The sequence below is a fragment of the Megascapheus bottae genome, chromosome 5 (assembly GCF_031878675.1).
Source record: "Megascapheus bottae isolate mThoBot1 chromosome 5, mThoBot2.hap1, whole genome shotgun sequence".
NCBI classification, from domain to species: Eukaryota; Metazoa; Chordata; class Mammalia; order Rodentia; family Geomyidae; genus Megascapheus; species Megascapheus bottae.
In genome coordinates, this window is record NC_143513.1 from 40,627,967 (window position 1) to 40,649,325 (window position 21,359).

At 40.8% G+C, this 21,359-nt stretch overlaps 1 protein-coding gene and 1 pseudogene across 1 annotated transcript in view; one reads left to right on the forward strand and one right to left on the reverse strand.

Moving 5' to 3' along the window:
* The window catches only part of Srpk2 (SRSF protein kinase 2), a 159,727-nt gene that overhangs the window by 125,539 nt on the left and 12,829 nt on the right, over positions 1-21,359 (reverse strand).
* LOC150063266 (serine/threonine-protein phosphatase PP1-gamma catalytic subunit-like) lies at positions 14,962-15,972 on the forward strand (annotated as a pseudogene).

Here is a 21,359-nt window from a genome sequence, read left to right on the forward strand (position 1 = left end):
CATTCTACAAATCCAGTATTAAACTCATCACAAAGCCAGTCAGGGACCCAACGAAAAAAAGGTAACTGTAGGCCAATCTTCTTGATGAACATAGATGAAAGTCCCCTAATAAAACACTCACTAATTTGACAACTAGTCATAAAAATCATTCACTACAATCAAGTCAGTCTCAACCCAGAAATGCAAAGCTGGCTGAATATACATAAACCTATAAACATAATGCATTAGAATCAAAAGACAAGAATCACACTTGGACATGATTGATTAAACATTCACACAGTGAGAACAAAAAAAGATATCCTTAAGAGAAGATTGCAAAGGCTTAATAGCCATGTCCATAAGATCATATAGACTCTAAGAAATGGAAGAAAGAGGTTTTTAATTACACTGTTTGCAGTTCTTTTTTCCTTTTATTAGGTTTATTCCCCTCTGACACTGTTTTTGATTTCTGTACCTTTTGTCTTTTTTATCTGAGTTGGGAAGGTGATGAGGAAGCACAGAAATAGTGGAATAAAGGGTGAACCAATTCAGCAATGAAACTCACTAGACAATACGCTGAAAATGAACTCAACAACTTTGAGGAGAGTTAAGTTGGAGAAGAAAACATGGGAGAGAATGAAGGAGGGGTAACACTGTTCAAAAGGAAATATACTCATTACCTGACTCATTTACATCTGTACATCATCTTTACAATAAAAACAAAAGTTTTAAGAATCACATAATCATATCAACAGATGCAGGAAAGCCTCTGACAAAATTCAACATCTGTTCACAATAAAAGTTCTGAAGAAGGGCCAGGAGTTTGGCCTAGTGGTAGAGTGCTTGCCTAGAATACACAAAGACCTGGGTTTGATTCCTCAGTACTACATACATAGAAAAAGCTGGGCATGGTGCTGTGGCTCAAGTGGCAGAGCTCTGGCCTTGAGAAAGCCCAAGGACAGTGCTCAAGCCCTGAGTTCAAGCCCCAGGACTGGCAAGCAAAAAAAAAAAAAAAAAGGTCTGAAGAAGATAGAAAATAGAAATAGGAGAACATAACTCAACATAATAAAATCTATATAAGACAAACATACAGCCAACAAATGAAAACAAGCAAAAAATGAAAACAAGCTAGGAGTTTGGCCTAATGGTAGAGTGCAAGCCTAGCATGCATGAAGACCTGGGTTCAATTTGTCAGTACCACATACATAGAAAAATCTGGAAGTGGTGCTATGGCTCAAGTGGTAGAGCTCTAGACTTGAGAAAGCCAAAGGATAACTTAAACTCGGAGCCCCAGGACCAGCAAAAACAAAATTAAAAAAAAAAAAAACTCTACAATTTTCAATATGAGTCTTAACCAGAGTAACAAGGCAAAAGAACATAAAAGGGATCTAAGTCCAAGAAATCGAACTATTTGCAGATCACATTTTTTTTTTTTTTGGCCAGTCCTGGGGCTTGAACTCAGGGCCTGGGCACTATCCTTGGGCTTTCTCAAGGCTAGCACTCTACCAGTTAAGCCACAGCACCACTTCCAGCATTTTCTATGTATGTTGTACCACAGAATCAAACCCAGGGCTTCATGCATGCTAGGCAAGCACTCTACCACTAGACCACACTCCTGGCCAGATAACATGATCTTATATATATAGCTCACTGATTCTAAAGACTCTGCCCCCACATTCCAAGAGCTAATCAAAAACTGACACAACTTGAGGGAAGGGATGGAATGAGAACAGATGAGAAAGAATGATGGAGGAGGTGACATTGATAAAGATGCACTGTTCTCATAACCTGGCTATTGAAACTAAAATCCCTTTTTATAACTACTTAATAAAAATAAACATTTTTAAAGTCATTTAATTGTATGGAGTATATATTATCTACATTCTGAGGAACACTGAAAACTGTAATATAAAATGATTGCATCACTATTACTGATTAACAGAATGTCTCCTATAGTTCCTAACACACCTGACACCACAGCCATTATGTATTAGAGAAGATAAAAAGGTAGTATGAGCTTCTGCTTGTTTAAAAGATTTTCCTGCAGACAGCCATAAGATTAGCTTGCACTTTCTCTGTTAAACCTACATGCTAACTTAGGAGAATACTGTTAACCATAATACTATATTTTTATGGTATTCACTATGTGTAGGTGTGTAGGTGTACACACCCATGTGCATACTTAGTCCTATGGCTTAACTCAGGAGCTGGGCCCTATCCCTTAGCTGTTTTGTTCAAGGCCAGAAATTCCCTTTCCAGCTTTTTGTAGTTATCTGGAGGGAAGTGTATCTTGAACATTCCTGCTCAGACTGGCTTCAATTATTTGAAGACATCCTCAGATCTCAGCCTCCTAAGTACTAGAATTTCAAGTGTGACCCACTGACACCTGGCCCACATTGATTTTTATCTCAAACAATTTCCTTCTACAGTTGAAGACCTCATTATTTCCGTACTGAAATTCCTTCCCCTGGTACTTCGCACTTCTAATCCTGATCCACATTCCTGTGGTGTCTAAAACAAACAACTGATCCTGTTATTACCCTACTTAATATCTTTCAATGTTGTCCAATTTCCAGTGGCCCTTTGCCTTCGTGAGCTTTTGACTTCTCTCCTGTGAAAACATGATGGGGTTTTGACCTAAAAAATTATACTACAGGGGTGGGGGAGGGAAAGGAGAAAGGATATCAATGTTTGTGAAGTAATGCACTTTCTATCTGGTGAATATAATGTAACCCTTCTATAAATTACAATAAAATATAGGAAAAAAACTACACTAAAACTACCTAAAAACTACACTAAAGTGGGGCATGGTGGCTCACGCCTATAATCCTAGCTACTCAGAAGCCTGAGATCTGAGGATTGAGATTCAAAGCCACATCGAGCACTAAAGAACTAGAGACTCATCTCCAATTAACCAATAGAAAAGGGGAAGTGGGCAGGATGCAGTGGTTCTCAACTGTAATCCTAGCTACTCAGGAGGCTGAGATCTGAGGATCACAGTTCAAAGCCAGCTAGGGCACTAAAGAACGTGAGGCTCATCTCCAATTAACCACTAGAAAACCAGAAGTAGCCCTGTGGTTCAAGCAGTAGGGCAGTAGCCTTGGGCTAAAGAGTTCAGGGACAGCACCCAGGCCCAGAGTTCAAGCCCCACAATCAACCAAAAGAGAAAGACAGACAGACAGACAGACAGACAAAGAAAAGAAAGACAAAAAAGAAAGAAAAGAAGAAAAATCAGGAAGTGGGCCTGTGGCTTAAGGGGTAAGGCAGTAGCCTTTAGCTGAAGAGCTCAGGGACAGCGCCCAGGCCCAGAGTTTAAGCCCCATAACCAACAGCAACCAAAAAAGTATACCAAAAATATGCATTATTAAGCATAACAAGAGAACAACTTTTTTAATGCTATTAACACACCAAACATAAAAGAATTTATCTCCCTCAAATTCAAGTTCTTGAGCACAAACCACTGCTTCAGTTGACGAAAACCTCCAGCAAGTACAAAGAAATATTTTGTTCACTTAAAGACATTACTGAAGTATTTGTTCACTTAAAGACATTACTTAAGCAGGGCACAGTGGCTCAGGCCTGTAAATCCTAACTGCTCAGTAGGCTGAGATCAGAGGATCAAAGCATTTGGAACTGAGACTTAACTCTAATTAACCTCTAGAAAATGGAAAGTGGGGCTTGGTTCAAAGGAGGGCAGTAGCCTTGAGCTGAAGAGCTCAGGCACAATACCCAGGCCAAGTTTAAGCCCTACCAAAAAAAAAGACATTACCAAGTGAAAGTAAAAGCTACACAGAATGGAAAAAGATACTTGCAAATATATCTAACAAGGAACCAGGACCAAAAATGTATAAAGAACTCTTACAAACTCAAAACAACCACCGAAAAAGCAAAAGCAAATGCCCAAATACCTAGCAAGCTACATGACTTGAATAGTCATTTCTGCAAAGAAAATATAAAACTGGTCAACCAGAACATGAATTATTAGGAGAACTCAAATTCAAAACTACTACTTCACTACTAGAAGGAAGTAAAAAGAGATAAGCAGAAAAATGGAAACTCTTAATGCAACGGTAGTAAGGAATGAAGAGCACACTTCATATACTTTGAAAAATACTTTGGGCTGGCACGGCACAGTAGCTCACCCCTGGAATCCTAGCTACTCAGGAAGCTGACATCTGAGGACCAAGGTTCAAAGCCAGCCTGGGCACAAAAGAACCTGAGACTCTTATCTCCAATTAACCCCTAGAAAATGAGAAGTGGGGCTTGGAGCTGAAGAGCTCAGGGACAGCGTCCAGGCCCTATCCCTTTACCCCTTGAGCCACAGCAGCCACTGATGCGACTCTTACCTCCGATTAACTACTAGAAAACTGGAGGGCTCAAGAGTAGGGTGAGGCCGGGAGTTTGGCCTAGTGGTTAAAGTGCTTGCCTAGCATGCACGAAGACCCGGGTTCAATTCCTTGGTACCATATACTTAGAAAAAGCTAGAAGTGGTGCTGAGGCTCAAGTGGTAGAGCTCTAGCCTTGAGAAAGTCCAAGGACAGTGCTCAGGCCTGAGCTCAGGCCCAGGACTGGCAAAAAAAAAAAAAAAAAGAGTAGGGTGGTAGCATTGAGCTGAAAAGCTCAGGGACAACACCGGGCCCAGGGTAGGAAGGTAGCCCTGAGCAAAAGAGCTCAGGGATGGGTCCAGGAGTTTGGCCTACTGGTAGAGTGCTTGCCTAGCATGCACGAAGACCCAGGTTCAACTCCTCAGTATCACATACATTGCAAAAAGCTCTTAGCGGTGCTGAGGCTCAAGTGGTAGAGCTCTAGCCTCGAGAAAGCCCAAGGACAGCGCTCAAGCCCAGGACTGGCAAAAAAAAAAAAAAAATTAATGAAGACATTAAAGGCAAATCATTTCACTTTACCACTAAAATACTCCTTGGAAATTAGTTCCTAATTTATTAATGCTTTTGGAAAGCAAGTAATGAATGATGTAGGTATAAATCACTCTTCTGCTTTTAAACAAGAACATTTCAAAACTTGTTGATATCAGGACTTAATATAGGTAAAGAAGCCTGTAGAACCCCTGTGTAAAGATTCTTTTACACTGTCTACCTGACTCAATCAAAAAACAGAAATGTCAAGACAGAAGCAAAGTTAAAACACCATCCAAAAGAGAAGCTAACATTAGATATCAGGTCTTCTGATAAATCCATTTGGGCTTAGGTTTTAACTGAAACAATGTTTCACTACATAGGCCAGGCTGGCTTTTGAAACACAAATTCTCCTGCTTCTACCTCCTAAGCAAGCCAAGTATATGACCATACCTGGCTTGACAAACCCTATGATCATCAAGGCTTTCATAAGCTAGTGTGAAAACAAATGTATAGAAAAAGGCCAAAAAAGAAGTTCACAAACTGTATGATAGGCTGTGTACAATGGCACACACCATTAACCCGTCCAAAAGGCAAAAGGACAGCAAATTCAATCAAGAGCAGCATAAGCTACATGGTAAATACTGAAAAAAATAAATCACTATTATGGCCAAATAAGAAAGTATCAAAACTACTTTCTAACTGACAAATAATCCATATTGAACTCATATGAACCAGATAAAGACAAATAAATCTAAATACAGTTAAATCATTTGGCTCAATGTTAACATGAGTTACAGAATTTTAATAAATTCTAAGGTCTGGACCCGCCTCACATCCTTAAAAAAAATAATCTCAACTATTGATTCATGAAAATCTCAACTTCATAATCTTAATCACCATGTGATAAATCATTACCACTATGTTTTAAAATAAAACAATCATCTAACTAGCAAAATTCAATCCCAGCTTTAAAATAAACTACACATATCATGTAAGGATAAAATCGGAGGCCAGGCCAAAACCTGTAATCCTATCTACTCCAATTGCATAGGTTAAAAAGGATTGAAGCCTGAAGGCAAGCCCCAAAGAAAAATGATTCTAGATCCAAAAAAAGAGGGAGAAGGTAACAATGTATAAGAAAAACTGTACTTATTTCCTTCCTTATGTAACTGTACATCACCTTTATTTTTTTTTTTTTTTTTTTTTTTTGCCAGTCCTGGGCTTGAGCTCAGGGCCTGAGCACTGTCCTTGGACTTTCTCAAGGCTAGCACTCTACCACTTGAGCCTCAGCACCATTTCCGGCTTTTGTCTATGTATGTGGTACCAAGGAATCGAACCCAGGTCTTCGTGCATGCTAGGCATGCACTTTAACCACTAGGCCAAACTCCCAGCCTGTACATCACCTTTAATATATATACACACACACATCCAGACAAAGGACTCCGGGCATTCACACACCCTGAAATCAAAAGAGGATACTGTTAAAGGAGGAACATAAGGGCAAAATGTGTGCCATGGATCATATAAAACAATATTTAAGCTTCTGGTGGCTCACACCTGAAATTCTAGCTACTCAGGAGGTTGAGATCTGAGGATTTCAATTCAAAGCCAGTCTGCACAGGCACACTGTGGCTCAAAGTGGTAGAGCGCTAGCCTACCACTCAGAGTTTAACATTCCCCAGGCCCAGAGTCCAAGCTCCATGACCTACAAAAAAAACCCCACTATTTCTCAAAATGAACTCCAGGAAATGGAAATGAGGTTTATCTCTCTGTTGTTTGTTTTCTTTTTGTCTTATCTGTCGGGATAGGGGAAGGTCATGGAAATAGAAGGACAAAGGGTTGAAAATGAACTGTGTAACTTGTTGGTAAGGAGTGGACCATATCCAAAAAGAAATACACTCATCACCTGACTTACATAACAGTAAACCCTCTGTATATCATTTTTATGCTAACAATAAAAAATGCACAGCATGCTGGGCGTGGTGGTTCATACCTATAATCCTAGCTACTCAGGAGGCTGAGATTTGAGGATTGAGGTTCAAAGCCAGCCTGGGCAGGAAAGTCTGTGAGACTCTTCTCTCCAATTAACCACCAGAAAACCGGAAGTAGAGGGGTGGCTCAAGGGGTAGGGTGGTAGCCTTAAGCTGAAGAGTTCAGGGACAGAGAGCCCAGGCCCAGAGTTCAAGACCCATGACTGACAAAAAAAAAAAAAGTATTCTAGTAAGCCCAATTCAATTCTCAGTACAGCAAAAACAAAAATTAGAAAGCATATATTAATCCATAAACACACCATATCTATTTGTGGAAGTAAAAATATAAATTTTTACTTTTTATGATTTAAAACATTTTCTTAAGAAATTATTTTAAAATAGGGGCTGGAAATGTGGTTGAGTGGTAAATGCTTGTCTAGCATGTATGTAGCCCTGGGTTCAATTTCTCAGTACCACATAAACAGAAAAAGCTGGAAGTGGTGCTGTGGCTCAGTGGCAGAATGCTAGCCTTGAACAAAAGAAACTCAGGGGGCCAGGAGTTTGGCCTACTGATAAGAGTGCTTACCTAACATGCACAAAGATCCAGGTTCGATTCCTCGGTTCACATACATAGAAAAGCCATAAGTGGTACTGTGACTCAAGTGGCAGAGCCTTAAGGAAAGCCCAAGGACAATGCTCAGTACCTGAGTTCACTCTCCAGGACTGGGCAAAAAAAAAAAAAGAGCTGGGAATAGTGGCTCATGCCTGTAATCCTAGCTACTCAGGAGGCTAAGATCTGAGGATTGCAGTTCAGCCTGGGCACTAAAGACTGAAAGTCCCTTATCTCCAATTAACCACTGAAAACTAGAAATGTGCTATGGTTGAAGGGGTAAGGTGGTAGCCTTTAGCTGAAAAGGTCATGGACCATAGTTGCAGCCTCACGACTGACAAAAGAAAAAAAGAAAGAAAGAAAGAAACTCAGGGACAATGCCCAGGCCATGAGGTTAAGCCCCAGGACTGGCCAAAAAAGGAAAAAAAGTAAATAAAAAAGTTTAAAAAAAAGTAAATATATATTATTCTTAAACATAAAATTATGGGGGCTGGGAGTTTGGCCTAGTGGTAGAGTGCTTGCCTAGCATGCACGAAGACCAGGTTCGATTCCTCGGTACCACATATATAGAAAAAAGCCGGAAGTGGTGCTGAGGCTCAAATGGTAGAGTGCTAGCTTTGAGAAAGTCCAAGGACAAGGACAGTGCTCAGGCCCTTAGCCCAAGCCCAGGACCGGCAAAAAAAAAAAAAAAAAAGAAAGAAAAATAAAATTATGTATTCAGTTGATGCCACCTAGTGGTTATATTCATACTTGAACTGCCATTTAACATCAAATATCCAGTATTATTCACTACTATTAATATTTCTTAAAACATCATTTTGTTTTACTAAATTACTATGTAGATTTCTCACTGGAGAAATATTTAAAGATGATATCAAAATTAATAGCATCTTGACTTATAAAAATATCTTCAGGGGCCAAGAGTATAGCTTTGTTGTAGAGTGCTTGCTAGCATGAATAAAAGAAACCCTGTGCTCAATTCTTCAGTACCATATACACAGAAAGAGCTGGAAGTGGTGCTGTGGTCCAAGTGGTCGAGCGCTAGCCTTCAGAAAGCTCAAGGACAGTGCCTAGGCCATGGGTTCCAGTTTCAGGCCTGGCCAAAAAGAAAAAAAAATCTCATATAAAATTTTCATTACTATGCTGAGATTGTTTTTTTTTTTGTTTTTTTTTTGCCAGTCCTGGGCTTGAGCTCAGGGCCTGAGCACTGTCCTTGGACTTTCTCAAGGCTAGAACTCTACCACTTGAGCCTCAGCACCACTTCTGGCTTTTTCTATATATGTGGTACCAAGGAATCGAACCCGGGTCTTCGTGCATGCTAGGCAAGCACTATAACCACTAGGCCAAACTCCCAGCCCTGCTGAGATTGTTTTTAAGTAAATTGTGAGCATATAAAAATCTTCATTTCATAAAAATACTTTTTTTTTTGGCCAGTTCAGTGCTTGAGCTCTGGGCCTGCACATTCTCCTTGGGTTTTCTCAAGGTTAGTGCTCTACCACTTGAGCCCCAGTACCACTTCCAGCATTTTTTCTATGTATATAGTACCAAGGAATCGAACTGGGGTCTTCGTGCATGCTAGGCAAGCATTCTACCAATAGGCCAAACTCATGGCCAAAAATATACAATATTTTTAAATTTAAAACTCCAATATTTGTATATGACAGTCTTCTAGAATACTAGAAGAAAATAAGAACTGAGGATATGAGGCCCTTTTTGCAGTTTGAGTTAAGGTCAAAATCCAAGCAAAAAAAGTCACTTACTTTTTGTATATGTGTGCTGGTCCTAGGGCCTGAACTCAGAGCCTGGGTACTGTCCCTGAGCTTTTTTGCTCAAGGCTAGAACTCTAGGTCTCCCTGAGTTCAAGCCACACCACCACCAAAAAAAAAAAAAAAAAAAGAGCCATACTGGGAATAGGTGGCTTACTCAAGCCTGTAATCCTATATACTCAGGAAGATGAGATTTGAGGACTGTGATTCAAAGCCAGTTTCAACGGGAAAGTTCTTGAGACTTTTATCTCTAGTTTAACACCTGAAAGCTGGGAATAGAGACCTAGAGTTCTAGCCTTGAGCAAAAAAGCTAATATCCCCACGTATCTGAGATCTGAGAATCAAGATTCAAAGCCAGCTTGGGAAGATGTCTAGGAGATTCTGTCTCCAACTGAACGGTAAAATGCTGGGCTGGAGTTGTAGCTCCAATGGTAGAGCAACAGCTATTAGCAAGAACAGCCAAGAACATAAGACAGTGAGTGAAGACACAAAAAATAGCTTTATCAACTAATATTAAACTCAGGCACCTTACCTGCAACTGAAGCTACTTGGAAGACAATAACAGGAGGATCTTAGTCTGAATCCAGCCCAGACAAGGAAGTTCAAGAGATCCCTTTTTGACCCTGGATGGAGTATCTTGCACTTTCTCAAGCTACAAGGGAGGCTGAGAGTCAGAGGACTACAGTATTAGGCCAACCCAAACAGAAAAGTCAGCAAGACTGTCTCCACAGAAGGAAAGGTGGGTGAGGTGATACATGCCTGTCATCCCATCATGCCAAGAGTCTACAGATCAAGATTCAGCCAAGCCTAGGCAGGAATCAAGACTCTATCCTCAAAAAATGAAAGTGAAAAACAAGGTTGTGTTGCACTAGCCAAGTAAATGCAAGGCTCTGAGTTCAAATCTCCAATACCACCAGAGATATAGAATACTAAATAACTTGAAAATTAAACATTTCTTTCAATTACTTTACAATTTATTATTTTAAAGGAAATCCATGTTGGATGCTGATGACTCAAACCTATAATCCTAGCTGAGATCTGAGGATCATGACTTGAAGCCAGCCAGGGCACCAAAGCGCCAGAGAGACGTGTGTGTGTGTGTGTGTATGTGTGTGTGTGCGTGCGTGCGTGCGTGCGTGTGTGTGTGTGTGTGTGTGTGTGTGTGTGTTAGGACTTGAACTCTGGGCCTGGGTGCTGTCCCTGAGCTCTTCAGCTCAAGGCTAACATCCTACCATTTCCAGTTTTCTGGTGGTTAATTGGAGAAAAGTCTCACTGACTTTTGTGCCAAGGCTGGCTTTGAACCTTGATCCTCAGATCTCAGCCTCCTGAGTAGCAAGTATCACAAGAATGAGCCACTGGCACCCAGCTCCTGTCTGGCTCTTATATTTGTTTTTATGCTACCTTATGTGCTCAAATATACTCATTTGCTTCTCCTGGAAAGTGAAGAGTTCTGCATATAACTATCACACAGCTCACTTCAAGCAGAAAACAAGTCTTCCTTATTTCCCTTGCCTTGTGCTTGGCACATATACAACATTCAAATTACTAAATGAAAGTCAATAAACTACTAAGTCTCTAATAATATCAAAACAACACGGACTTAGTAGTACAATCCCATCATCAGGACCTTATGGCAGGAGAATTTCCGAATGCAGGGCCAAGTTACAAGCCAACCTAGACTAGATCTGGAAATACTGTCTCAAAATGGGGACTCATATCTGTAATCCTAACTAGTCAGGAGGTGGAGATCTGAGGAGGGCAGTTCAAAATCAGCTGGGGGCAGGAAAGTCCATGTGATTTTATCTCCAATTATACATCCCTCCCAAATCAAAACAAAACAAATCAAAGTAAAGCTGTGGTTCAAATGGTAAAGTACTAGTCTGGAGGGGGGGGGGGGAAAAAAAGACAGCAATCAGCCCCGATTTCAAGCCTCAGGGCTAGCACAACAAAAAGAGGAAGATGGAGACACAAAAGCCAGTTTCCATTTCACAATCCCAAGCCAAATTTTCTGAGTTCTTAAAAATCAAGGATAACTTAAAAATAAAAATCCTAGCCAGATTTAGTTCATGCCTGCCTGTTATCCTAGCTACTCAAAAAGCTGAGATCTGAAGAATGAGGTTCAAAAGTCAGCCTAGGCAGAAATTTCCTCAACTAACCAGGAGAGAGGAAGAGGTAGAAGAGGGAAAGGGCAGACGGGCAGAGGAAAGGTAGTCTGTGAGACTCTTATCTCCAATTAACTAGCAATAAAAAAGAAAAATCTCACTGAGGACAATAGGAAAGAAAATAGAGCACAAGGGGGTGGGGCTAGGCTATTAAAAATACATATACATGGGAATTAACAGTGTTAACAAAAAAAGCATAAGTAATATATATACACTAAAGAAAAGTAAATGATAGAAAAGTGAAACAGACTGTTGGAGGGTGAGTAGTAGCAAAAGGGAGGGGAGTAAATGAAGATCACATGGGAGAATATGGTCAAAGTATGTTTTATCAATGAACCCTGCTGAAATTGTCCTCAGGGAGTATAATAGAGAGTGATAGAAGAGGTAAGATTGACAGTGGACATAATATTCAGAGGTATGGAAATGTCACAATGAAACATCACTTGTACAAGTAATATACATAGATTTTTTTAAAAACTTAAAATTTTAGCCAGCCATCTGTAATCATAGCTACTCAGGAAGTCAAAATGTAAGGATTCAAAGCCAGCCAGGGCAGGAAAGACCATGAGACTCATACTCTTTTCCACCAGAAAACCATAAGTAGAGCTGTGGCTCAAAATGTAGAGCACTAGTCTAGAACAAAAAGAGCTCAGGGACAGTGCACAGGCCCTAAGATTAATCCCCCCCCCCGGGTGGGGGGGGGGGAATGAAAAAGTGTTAAAAGTATACATGAAAAAAATTAGAGACTATTAACAAACAGTAACATTAAATCACTTAGACTCATGCACTAGTTAGAGCACAGAAAACAAAATTACATGAACAGAAAAAGCCAATCATAAAGTTAACTATTAAGTACTGCTGGGCCCAATAAGTGCAGACATTATGCTAAACATATCAAATCAATCTTTTTTTTTTTTTTTGTCGGACATGGGGCTTGAACTCTGAACCTGGGCACATTGTTCCGAGCACATTGTCTCTGAGCTCTTCAGCTCAAGGCGACCGCCCTACCCCTTGAGCCGTAGCCCCACTTCCAGTTTTCTAATGGTTAATTGGAGATAATAATCTCACATTCTTAGTGCCAGGCTTTGAACGGGCTGGCTTTGAACCACGATCCTCAGACCTCAGCCTCCTGAGCAGCTAGGAAGGATTACAGGCATGAGCTACCATGTTTGGCGCAAATGAATTATTTAATTTTCACAGTAACTCCATGAAGTAGATATTACAATGAATCCCATTTTACAAACATGAAAACTAAATCCCAGGCAGATTAAACGTATTGATGTCAGCAAACATACTGATGTCAGTGGTGTCAGCAAAGTCCATACCACTTTCAGTTTTACAGATCTTGGTTTTACGTGCTTTATCCAGTTATCACCTTTATTACACTGAGTAGACTGCAATTTTATTTTATTTTATTTTATTTTGCCAGTCCTGGGCTTGAGCTCAGGGCCTGAGCACTGTCCTTGGACTTTCTCAAGGCTAGAGCTCTACCACTTGAGCCTCAGCACCACTTCCAGCTTTTTTCTATGTATGTGGCACCAAGGAATCGAACCCGGGTCTTCGTGAATGCTAGGCAAGGACTTTAACCACTAGGCCAAACTCCTGGCCCCATAGACTGCAATTTTATGATCTCTACTTTCCTAGAGGAAACAAAAGATCAGCAAGACTAAATCACACTCCTCAAGTCAAATAGCAGAGCTCAGTTTGAAACCTAAGTCTTCTGAGTCCTCACCCATTCCTCTTCACCCTCAGTATAAAACTTCATCAATGTGGTGGTTTCAAAAGTATGTTTAAAGCTGGGCATGGTGGCTCAAGCCTGTAACCCTACCTACTCAGGAAGCTGAGATTTGATGATAGATATTCAAAGCCAGCAGGAGCTCTAAAGAAGGTGAGCCTTTCATCTCCAATTAATCACTAGAAAATGGGAAGTGCGGCTGTGGCTCAAGGGGTGGGTGGTAGGAGTAGGTGGTAGCCTTGAGCTGAAGAACTCTGGGATAAAGCCTAGGCTCATGGGTATGGCTGTAGCCTTGAACTGAAAAGCTCAGTAACAGCGCCAAGGCCCAGAGTTCAAGCCCCATGAACGACCCCCTACCCCCAAAAAAGTTTAATAGTCCTTTCAAAGTGCTGAACTTAATTCTCCCTTGAGTATGGGTTGTACTAAGTAACTCCTTTCTAACAAAATATGACTGAAGTGACAAAAATACTGGGTTGAATCATAAAAACTACTGCTGCCTCCTTCTGGCTCCCTCTGGGATCACTACCTCTGTACATAGCTGACATGAGGACACTTAAGGAAATGTGTTGTGAAGCAAGGCCTTCTAACCAAGTATTTGGAAGCAAATCCTGAAGCTTGTCCCAAGTTTCCAAAACATCTATGACTGTGAGCCAGAAGAATCTCACTAAGCTGCTTCCAAATTCTTAACCCCTCAAAAACGGTGATGATCAATTTTTGTTATATGAAACCAACACATTCACAGTGAAGACAAGTATAGGGCTGGGAATGCAGCTTAGTGGTAGAATTCTTGCCTAGCATACACAAAACCCTGGGTCCGATTTCTCAGGACCACATAAACAGAAAAAGCCAGAAGTAGCACTGTGGCTCAAGTGGTAGCGTGTTAGCCTGGAGCAAAAAGAAACTCATACAGGGCCAGGAGTTTGACCTAGTGGTAGAGTGCTGCCTAGCATGCACGAATACCCGGGGTTCGATTCCTTGGTACCACATACTTAGAAAAAGCCAGAAGTGGTGCTGAGGCTCAAGTGGTAGAATTCTAGCCTTGAGAAAAATCCAAGGACAGTGCTCAGGCCCTGAGCTTAAGCCCAGGACTGGCAAAAAAAAAAAAAAAAAAAAGGAAGAAAATAAAGAAAAAAACTCATACCAAAAGACAGCTCAGGCCCTGAGTTCAAGCCCCAGGACTGGCAACACCAAAGATATAGATAGATAGATAGATAGATAGATAGATAGATAGATAGATAGATAGATAGATGATGGACGGACGGACGGATGGACGGACAGACAGACAGAGAGACAGAGAAACAGAGAAACAGAGTGTACAGGCACTGCAGATCATTTCAAAAAAGACACTATGTGATGAGACAGAATCTTCCATTTTAAAAACCCTTCCCAGGGGGCCGGGAGTTTGGCCTAGTGGTTAAAGTGCTTGCCTAGCATGCATGAAGACCCGGGTTCGATTCCTCTGTACCACATACATAGAAAAAAAGCCGGAAGTGGGGCTAAGGCTCAAGTGGTAGAGCTCTAGCCTTGAGATCCAAGGACAGTGCTCAGGCCCTGAGCTCAAGCCCAGGACTGGCAAAAAAAAAAAAAAAAAAAAAACCCTTCCCAGGGGCATCAAGGTTCCAGAAGTAATGTATCCATTACCTGACAAATATAACTGTAACCCCTCATACATTATCCTGACAATAAAATAAAACTTTAAAAAAACAACATTTTGTTCTTCTCGTGGTTCCAGGAGGAAGCAGTGAGCCGGGTGGCTAATGGGGGGGAGGGGGGAACCCGCCGTGGCTGCTGTTGCCTCTGTGCTGTGCTCGTGGCTGGAGAAGGAGGCGTAAGTCCCGGGCATGAACCGGCGGCAGCTGGGAAGTGCTGGCAGTGGGAAGGCGATGGGAGACATCAACATTGACAGCATCATCCAACGGCTGCTGGAAGTGAGAGGGTCCAAGCCAGGTAAGAATGCCCAGCTGCAGGAGAATGAAATCGGAGGACTGTGCGTGAAGTCCCGAGAGATCTTTCTCAGCCAATCCTACTAGAACTTCAAGCACCACTCAAAATATGTGGTGATATTCACAGGCGATACTATGATTTGCTTCAGCTTTTTGAATATGGGGGCTTCCTGCCAGAAAGCAACTATCTGTTTCTGGGGGACTACGTGGACAAGGGAAAGCAGTCGCTGGAGACCATCTGCCTCTTACTGGCATACAAGATCAAGCACCCTGAGAATTTCTTTCTTCTCAGAGGCAACCATGAGCACACCAGCATCAATAGGATTTATGGGTTTTATGATGAAGGTAAAAGAAGATACAACATTAAGCTATGGAAGACATTCACAGACTGTTTTAACTGCATGCCAATAGCAGCCATGGTGGATGAGAAAATATTCTGCTGTCATGGGGGTTTATCACCAGATCTTCAATCTATGGAGCAGATTCGGCAAATTATGCGACCAACTGATGTGCCTGATCAAGGTCTTGTGATCTTTTGTGGTCTGACCCGATAAAGATGTCTTATGCTGGAGTGAAAATGACAGAGCAGTGTCCTTCACATTTGGTGCAGAAGTGGCTGCAAAATTTCTCCATAAGCATGATTTGGACCTTATTTGTAAAGCCCATCAGGTGGTTGAAGATGGATATGAGTTTTTTGCAAAGAGTCAGTTGGTCACTCTGTTTTCTATGCCAAATTACTGAGGAGAATTTGACAATACAGGTGCTATGATGAGTGTGGACAAAACACTCATGTGTTCCTTCCAGATTTTAAAGCCTGCAGAGAAAAAGAAGCCGAATGCCACAAGACCCGTCAGGCCACCCCGGGTTGGATCAGGCCTGAACACGTCCATTCAGAAAGCTTCAAATTATACAAACAATACTGTTCTATACGAGTGACCAATTATGCTTTCTTTGGCCTACATTCTTTATTCTGCAGTAACGTTAAGGCTTGTCAGTCAGAACAAAGGAACTAACTTGCTGTCCACCAGTTTATACAGAACTCACAATGTCTATGATTTTTTTAAACTAAGAAATGAAATCTGTTTCAACAGATGATCGTGTACAATACCATGTGATAAAGATGAATGGAAACTTATTAAATGACGAACTTGTTAAATCTTCTCAGTCAGTGTCTATTTATCACCACAATACACACAGGACCACTGCTGATGGCGCACTGAATCGATTTTAATGAATAAATAGCTCTGGAAACCACAAAAAAAAAACACAACCTTTCCCAGGTGGGCATTGGTGGCTCATGCCTATAATCCTAGCTACTCAGGAAGCTGAGATCTGAAGATCTGGGTTCCAATACTACCTGGGCAATTAACCACCAGAAAATTGTAAGCAGCTGTGATTCAAAATGGTAGAGCACTAGCCTTGAGCTTAAGAGCTCAGGAACAGTGCCCAGGCCTCGAGTTCAAGACCCTCACTGACCACCACCAACAACAACCAATATAAAGTCATTATAAGGAATAAATGAAAGAACATAAACACCATTTGGGAGAGCACCTAACATTCCATAAAAGTTCAAAATGTTCATTGCTACCATTTTTTCCAATCTTCCCTCTGCTAGTAGCATTCTCCACATTTATCACCTTGCTTTTACAGGAAACACCTCCATTCCTGTCCTAACAATAGCCTACACACACACACACACACACACACACACACACACACACACACACACACACACACACTTTTCACAATCCTGCCTCAGCTTCCTTGTGCTGGGATCACAGATGTATACCACAAAGCCTATCTTCTAATAACCTTTTCTGGTCTTCACTTACCTCTGCATATGACACTCACCTAAAACTATCAACCCCTGTGGCTTCTGGAGAAGGAATTAACATGGTTCTCTTCTGTTGCTGCAGATGCTGCTGCTACTCCACCTACCTCTTCAAGTTCAAGTTCAAAGTGCAAGTCTTACCTTTAATATTGGCCTTTTTGTGGATAATTCCTAAACTCCCAAATTCAGGGCATGGCCTCCACCTATCATCTTATTGGCAGATCCTAATTTTCCCAAATTACTAGCTCCAGTCTCACAAGTGCCTCCAGCTAAATAAAATTTGATTTTTTTGCCCCTACATCTTACTTTTCCATCCTTTGTTTTTTGTTTGTTTTGGGGTTTTGCCAGTCCGAAGGCTTGAACTCAGGGACTATGCATTGTCCCTGAGTTCCTTTTGCTCAAGGCTAGCTGCTCTATCACCTGAGACACAGCTCTACTTCGGGCTTTTTCTATGATTATTTGGAGATAGGAGTCTCATGGAGGGCCGGGAGTTTGGCCTAGTGGTATCGTCCTTGCCTAGCATGCAGGAAGACCGGGGTTTGATTCCTCGGTACCACATACATAGAAAAAAGCCGGAAGTGGTGCTGAGGCTCAAATGGTAGAGCTCTAGCCTTCAATCCTCAGATATCAGCTTCCTGAGTAGCTAGGATTACAGGTGTGAGCTACTAGTGCCTAGCTTCTTCCATCTTTCTTCATGTCCGACACTGCTTCTCTTATCCCTGAGGATGGAATGTCCAGAGAAATTAAAATCTTCCCCTTCTGCTTTCAACAAATTTATTAAGCACTGTGCTAAGTGCCAGAGACATGGCACACAGGACAAAACTGTCTAGCAGTTCATAGTCTAGCTTGCTTCTTTCTTTTTTTTAATTGTTGTAACTCAAAGTTTTATTTTATTGATTCACACTGAGTTTTCTGGCATTTGATAACACATTTCTGCAATTTCACATAATTCCACTGAGCTTGCTTCTTTCTTATCAGATGCCAAGTCTTAATGATTTTATCAGTGCAGAAGCATATATGTCTACTACCCATCTTTTTCATTCCTACTTCAACTATCTATCCTCTAACCTTCGGCACTGCAACAGCATCCCAATCTTTAATCCTTACCACATTTCAAATCCATCCTTCATATAGTTGCCAGCTATACTTCTTAAGCAGCTAGTCATATAACATAGCTCACTACATATGCACAGTAGTTCTTACTGCATACATAAAAAGCCATTACTTTCTGGTATTTGCACTTCAGTCACATTCTGTAATGTATATTTCATGTGTACATTAAGACATTCAGAACATCTCCTTAATCCAATATTCCTTTAATACATCCCCTTGGCTAGTCAGTTAATAGAACTGACTGGTCCTTCCCTTAATGTCACGCAGTAAATACCTATACCTTATTTGTAAACATTCCACTCAACTATCACTGTTTAGTTGTTTATATACCTGTCTTTGTAAGTTGGTCATAAATTGCTCACTGCCACTAATTAAACTGAGCAATCCTAAGTTATTGTGTTATATGAGATTCAATTTTCTCATCAGTGAAATGAAAAGGGTTAGATTAATTGCTCCCAACTCCAAAGTTTCCTAAGTATGACTCTTATTTATTTTGAAACAGACAGTACCTTCCAGTTCTCAACAAAACAAGAGGTCTGCTTAGTGTTTCTATGCCTCAGTTTCTCATCTGTTAAAATGAGACAGTGTTATCTGTTAGAACTCTGCTGCTTCTTTTTCAGTAACAGCTTTAATCAGATATAACTCACAAGTGCAATTCATCCATTTATTAAAAGTGCACAGCTTCCTAGTTACTCAGAAGGCTGAAATCTAAGGCTCTTGATTCACAGCCAGCCCAGGCAGAAAACTCTGAAATTCTTTAACCAGCAAAAAGACAAAAAGAAAAAAATGGCTAAATGGGCAGAGTGCCAGTTTTGAGCGAACATACAAGCAAAAGCACAAGGCCTGTGTTCAAGCATCAGTACCAACAACAGCAAAAACAACCTAAAACCACTTTTCTAGGATACATTGATTCTAAACAGTCAGAAACATTTTAAAAACTCTAAAGTTGTTAAGTAAACATAATAAGTTATTAACTGGTTAGCAGATGCCCCACAACACAGAGTAAATGTCAATGTTAAAAATGGTCTGTTACTTATAACTTGCATTAGGATGGACCACATGAAATTTTATTGACAATTCAGGAGAAAAAACATTTTCATATAGTTCAATGTCATAATGTGAGCTTGCAACACTGTGGTAGAGTCTCAAGCCTACAAAAGCTCAGTGAGGCTGGGAGAGTGGCATAGTGGTAAAGTGTTTGCTTAGCATGCACAAAGACCCGGGTTCGATTCCTTTGTACCACATGTATAGACCCACATACATAGAAAAAGCCAGAAGTGGTGCGATGGCTCAAGTGGTAGAGCTTTAGCCTTGAGAAAGCCCAAGATCAGTGCTCAGTGCTTAGACCCCGAGTTCAAGCTCCAGGACTAGCAAAAAAAAAAGGGGGGGTGACAGTACCCAGGCTGAGTTCAAGTGTCAGAACCAACACAAAAAAAAAGTGAGAGACGGGACTGGAAGTTTGGCCTAGTGGTAGAGTGCTTGCCTAGCATGCACGAAGACCCAGGTTCGATTCCTCGGTATCACATACATAGAAAAAAAAGCTGGAAGTGGTGCTGAGGATCAAGTGGTAGAGTGTTAGCCTTGAGAAAGTCCAAGGACAGTGCTCAGGTCCTGAGCCCAAGCCCAGGACTGGCAAAAAAAAAAAAGAAAAGAAAAATGACAAACTAGTGCTATATTCACCCATTTCCTTTACCATTTTTGAAATCTTCTCCCTGCCTCTTTATCTAATTTAAAATTATAGACTGATAAGAGATCATGTACATGAACAACTATTGTTCCTGATTTCTAGATCTGTTGGCAACTATGCTGCTGTAATTCACTTTGAAGATTTAGGGGTTGGGAGTTTGGCCTAGTGGTAGAGTGCTTGCCTAGTATGCAAGAAGACCCAGTATCACATACGGAGAAAAGCCCGAAGTGGTCTTGTGGCTCAAGTGGTAAGGCTCTAACCTACCACTCAGGCCCTGAGTTCAAAATGTATTTATATATATCTTACAACATAATCTATCTGGTACAAATAACATAGATGTTACTCAGAAAATAAGGATTTATACTCTCAGAAGAGGAACTCAATGGCAAAATGCCTATGTGCATTTGATCATATAAAGTTATATCAAAATGAACTCCAGAAAATGGAAACAAGAGGTTTTCTCTTTGTTGCTGTTTTTTTCTTTTCTGTCTTGTTTGCAAGTTTATCTATCTTTGGGAGAGCAAGGCGGGGGCACAGAAAGGAGTGGACAAAGGGGGAACAAATACAGCAGTGGTGTTCAGGAGACACTGGTAACAGATGTAATAACTTTTTCTTTGAAAGCAGACACAAAACTTGACATTGAAAGGTTGTGACACTACGAGACTTGGTCTCACTCTGATCCTTACTCCTCCAAGACAGATAATGAAATAATAAGTAAATTCTTTTTAAAGTGTCAAGAAGGAAAAAAGACTTTCTAATAAAATCTGAGGACCAGCAATAATAAGCTAATAAACTTTTCTCAATCTCATTATCTTTAGACTTTCTTGCCCATTCACTTATTCTCCTTAAATCATTTTTTTTCTTTTTTTTTTTTTTTGCTTCCTTTATTTTTCTGCCAGTCCTGGGCCTTGAATTCAGGGCCTAGGCACTGTCCCTGGGCTTTCTCAAGGCTAGCGTCCTATTACTTGAGCCACAGCACCACTATTGGCTTTTTCTATGTATGTGGTACTGAGGAAGTGACTCCAGGTCTTCGTGCATGCTAGGCAAGCACTCGACCACTAGGCCTTGTTCCAGGCCCTTGGCTTCCTTTATTTTGCCACAACAGACATTTTCCAGCTTCAGGCCCAAGCCCCCTCATCTTTCCCTAGATAAACTGATGTCCAGTTGAACTTAAAATGTGTAATGCAGATCCTTGGCTTCCCATATGAACTCCAGGCTCCTGAAAACATACTTTTTAGGGAGTATCTGTCATTTCAAATTCTATCTAAAAACAGTCTCTTCATCAACAAATAATTTGAACATTCACAACTTTCACTAGATGTATCATTCTACATCAAATACACTTTAATTTTGTCATTTAAAAAAATCTTCATTTTCCACAATTAGCTAGTCCTAATGTTATTCTTTTTGTTTTTTGAGATTTTCATTTGTTTTGTGGTTTTATTATTTGTGTGTGGTGGTGGTGGTAGTGGTGTGTGCGTGAGCGCACACTCGCACTGTCAGCAAAGCTTGAACTCAGTACCTTGTACATTTTTTTTTTTTTTTGGCCAGCCCTGGATCTTGAACTCTGCTTGGGCGCTAATTCCTGAGCTTCTTTTGCTCAAGTCCAGCACTCTATTGGAGATAAGAGTCTCAAAGACTTTCCTGCCCAGGCTAGCTGGGAACCACATTCCTCAGATCTCAGCCTCCTGAGTAACTAGGATAACA